General features: G+C 37.5%; 1 non-coding gene across 1 annotated transcript; it reads left to right on the forward strand.

Annotated features, from left to right (window-relative positions):
- Nucleotides 1-1,445: 1,445 nt before the first annotated feature.
- On the forward strand, nucleotides 1,446-1,517 carry TRNAC-GCA (transfer RNA cysteine (anticodon GCA)). The gene has a single exon. It is a non-coding gene; the product is annotated as a tRNA-Cys (tRNA).
- Nucleotides 1,518-4,488: the final 2,971 nt, after the last annotated feature.

The raw sequence follows: 4,488 nt of genomic DNA on the forward strand, positions 1-4,488 counted from the left end.
TTAGGGAAATGGTATATCAGTGTGAATTTATGCTTACCAAATATAAGTGTCTTATTCAGATCTCGTTTATGTGATTGACTCTATTTTGAGGACAAGTATTCCAAGATATGATTTTTTTCCTTCAAACACAAATATACAACAGTAGCTTCCACTTAGAATCGGTCCCTTTGTCTTCACCTAGACTTTGGGTATTCAGGCATTTTCATAAATACGCTGTGTTCATAATGATGTTTATCTTAAAGATGTATGAATAAATATGTTTTTGGTTAATACTATTGATCTCACAGGCTTTTCTAAAGCCTCTGCTGCCTACTAAAAACATATCCTTCACCTAACCATTCAGTCTAATGAGCTAAGGTCTCAAATGCTTGCTTTTTAACAATGCCTTCTGTTTTCAGTCCAAGAGGTAATTCATGTATTGATTTCAAGAAACACTTGTACCAAAACTGATTGCAATGGTATTTATAAGTACATTTTTCTCCGAACCCTGCAACTAGTAATTTTGACCTTCTTATTAAGGGTTAAGAAATTTCCAAGTGACTTTGACATGTGAGGCTATTCATATATGTAAATACAATCAATTGGGATACTTACATTGTTCAGAAGTTTCTTCTTATTAAAGAGTCTATTGCCTGCTGATTCTCTATTATCAAAGCAGAAGGCAGAATGAGATCTTGGGAGATGATATACTTCTCATTATGTTTATATCTCATATTTTTAACAAACTTCTCTCCCTTTCTTTCAACAGATTTGGCTACTCCTGGATCTTGTTGGAGTAGATAGCAACCTTGAGTGCCTCTTGCTAAATACATCTATCTGAAGTTGAAAGAGTATTGATCTCAAAGCAATTGCCTTAAATCAGTATGTAAGTTAGTCATTAACTTGGTTGCTCCCTGGTAAACAGGTACTATTCTTTCTTATTGAAATAGAAAACCATTCTTGCTCTGAGTGCAAAAGAAAACAAATCTTATATTCCATATGTGTGTGTTACACACACACACAATTACACAATCAAGTACATAAACTTTTTCACGAAATTGTCATTCATGATTTAGGTTTCAGCTCCTGTACCCTTTTAAGAAGTTTCTCCAGCTGTTATAGCGAAAGCAAAACAAAAGTTTTTTTTTTTTGTTTTGTTTTGTTTGTTTGTTTTTTCAGTTGTTTGATTTGGCTTTGGTGTTTTTTGTTTTTTTTTTTTGCCTTATCCACTTATAGAGTCACTGTCTTTCATTTCTACCACTTATCTAAAGTTTTTGATGACTTTATTAATGGGCCTATTTTACTAATAATGTCTCTTTCCTTCATTATATTCTTCCACGTGAGAAGGCACAAACCAAGTTTTGTCCTCATAATATTTCCAGAACCAAGAGGAGATTTAGACATGTAGTTGGATTTGAAAGACTTTGGTGTGTGGATGAATGAAGGTGGCTTATGCTTTTCAGGCTTCCCGGGTGGCTCAGATGGTAAAGCGTCTGCCTGCAATGCAGGAGACCTGGGTTCAATCCCTGGGTTGGGAAGATCCCCTGGAGAAGGAAATGGCAACCCACTCTGGTACTCTTGCCTGGAAAATCCCAAGGATGAAGGAGCCTGGAAGGCTACAGTCTATGGAGTCGCAAAGATTCAGACACAACTGAGGGACTTCACTTCACTTATGCTTTTCAGCAGCAGATGATTTGTCTTCTCAGAACTCTGAATTGGCACAAGCTGGGACCACTTCAAGTTCTATTTTAATTTCCTGTTTAATATATACTATATAGATGACATTTGCCTTCCATCCACTGCTAATGGTAACCTACTGTTAGTCCAATAAGGATGCATACAAAGTTGTGTTTGTAAACTCTTAAGTAGAAAGCTTATTTTATAGAGGACATCCAAAAGATCAAAATGGGGTGAAAAATCACTGTTTGGTAAGTGCAAAGTGAAAGTGAAAGTCACTCAGTCATGTCTGACTCTTTGTAACCACATGGACTATACAGTTCATGGAATTCCCCAGGCCAGAACTCTGGATTGGGTATCCTTTCCCTTCTCCAGGGGATCCTCCCAACCCAAGGATTGAACCCAGGTCTCCCGCATTGCAGGCAGATTCTTTACCAGCTGAGTCACACGGGAAGCCCAAGAAGACTGGAATGGGTAGCCTATCCCTTCTCCAGTGGATCTTCCCGATGCAGGACAAACCGGCTTTTCCTGCATTGCAGGTGGATTCTTTACCAACTGAGCTATCAGGGAAGTCAAAAGGAACTCTTAATTCACAGTCATTTGATTGTTCATTTTCTTCCATTTTCTTTTCTTTCACCTTGTCATACCTATGCTTAAATTTTTTGTGGGTTTTCAATAGTCTTCTAGGGGAATTCTCTAGTTTGAGACTTAATAGCCTTTGTAAACTTATTTCTACTTATGATAACCTCCCATCTCATTTTCTTATATGTCTCTTTTAGCAGTAACGTATAAACTTTTAAGTCATTTACACCTTCAATCTGGGCCTGAGTTTCTACTCCTCTAAAAATGAAGGATATGGGTGACCTCAAACGTATCTCCCAGCATTGATAATCTATGATTTAGTCTTATGCAACATGGTAAATAGATAGCCATATGTAAGAGTTTTGCTACAATAATGAAGCCATATTTACAGAAACATATTTATTCAGCAAATGTTTATTGAAAACCTACAGGGCATAGGCAACGCACTAGACATGGTTGGCTATACCCAAAGGAGGAAACACAGATGAGATAATGAGAGCCTAGGAGGATTAAATAATTTTGGCAGGTGTAAAGCATTTGAACTGGAATGCAAACTCATGACTGAGACTCCAAGGGTTTTGTTCAAATCTCAAACCTTCTTTAACGTTCAAGTCCTATTTTCTCCAGGAAATATACTGAACAGTGTTCTCACATTAGCAAGAAATTTGGCTCTCCTTACAAACGACCATAGAGATTGACATTCAGTACTAGGCAAATTGTTTCTGAGAGTTCTGAAAATAAGTGCTGTCTTCTTTATCATTCTGAAAGCACTTGCGGCTAAGAAATATGCTTATCTTAGAGTAAGCATAGTAGGAGATGAGATGAGAAACACACAAAGGAACACGCAAATCCATAGAATGGTGGTTTACTATTTTACCATCATCAAAATATTTGAACTTGTATTTGAGTTTCAGATTATATATCTGAAAAATGGTCATATACCCAATGAAATTTGCTTTTGTAGGTTGTTGTGAGGGGTTTACAGGCTGAAGTAGTAGCAGCAAGTTAGATTCCTATGTGGTGATATCTAAGAACCAAAACATTAATTTCCAGAGCATTAGATTCAAAAGAATGTCAACTCTCTCTTTATCCAGATTTGTACCAAGATAGGAAGATGAGCATTTGCCCAAGGAACTTAGTTTAGAATAGAAAAAATTAAAGGAATGTGCTGTCTCTAGGCAAGATAGAGACAAAACAATGAGCAAGTTAGAAGGGGAAAACAGCATGTGTTTGAAATGAGAGGAAGACTGTTGATTCACCCATGAGATCTGTTGATCCTCAAGGTGGGGAAACAAGTTTTCCATTGTATATTGAAGGTAAGACTTTGTCTTGCTGCTGAGTCAATGTCAGAAGGGCAGCAAAGGGATGATGGTGGCCTTGCGTATCTAGGTAAAAAGTGGCAAGCCTTGGGACTGTCTGTGGATAGCATATGAGGTGAAAAATTCTGAGGGCTAGGAGAAAACCTCTAAATTAATCTAAGAATGGAGACTGACCACCCTAGGGGCATTGTTAAGAATGCCCATGTGGGAGGAAGCATTAGAATGGTATTCTTTTATGATATGTGCAGTATGTGGGAAGGTATGGAGGGTATAGCCTTAACCTTGTATTTGTAGAGAAATCTGAAAAAAAAAAAAAAAAAAAGAGTCACTGAATTTCTTTTTCACCAAATGTTTCTACAGATAGCTTTTGGATGTCTCACATAATTTTCATACAAACACTAGCGGAAACCAATATCCACATATTTATTATCTTCAATTCTATCAATTTTATTTTCCCGAATTTGTCTTTATTTAACTCAATCCTGAACTCTAACCCTTGGAGAGAAAAGAGTACAATGCTACTTTGAGGCCATAGGACAAAATTCTGTAGGATATCTTTTAAGATCTCAGGTTCTTTATCTTTGGGAGAAAATTAGACTTTTCTTCTGTTTTTTCTTTCTTTTTTGGGGGGCTGTGCTGGGCTTTCATTGCAGTGCACAGGCTTTCTCTAATTGTGTAACACAGGCTCTAGAATACCAGGCTCAGTAGTTGCCAAGTGCAGGCTTAGTTGTCCTGTGGCGTGTGGCATCTTCGTTCCCCAACCAGGGATTGAACCCGTGTCCTCTGCATTGGAAGGGGTAGTCTCAACCACTGGACCACCAGGAAAGTCTCAAATATGACTTTCTATCATCAGTGAAGGGTTTTCCCATCCCTGATAGAAATGAAGTATATGTCTCCTTAAACTTAAATATCTGACTAGGAATTTATACAA

Source organism: Bubalus kerabau, chromosome 17, assembly GCF_029407905.1.
Source record: "Bubalus kerabau isolate K-KA32 ecotype Philippines breed swamp buffalo chromosome 17, PCC_UOA_SB_1v2, whole genome shotgun sequence".
Classification (NCBI taxonomy): domain Eukaryota; kingdom Metazoa; phylum Chordata; class Mammalia; order Artiodactyla; family Bovidae; genus Bubalus; species Bubalus kerabau.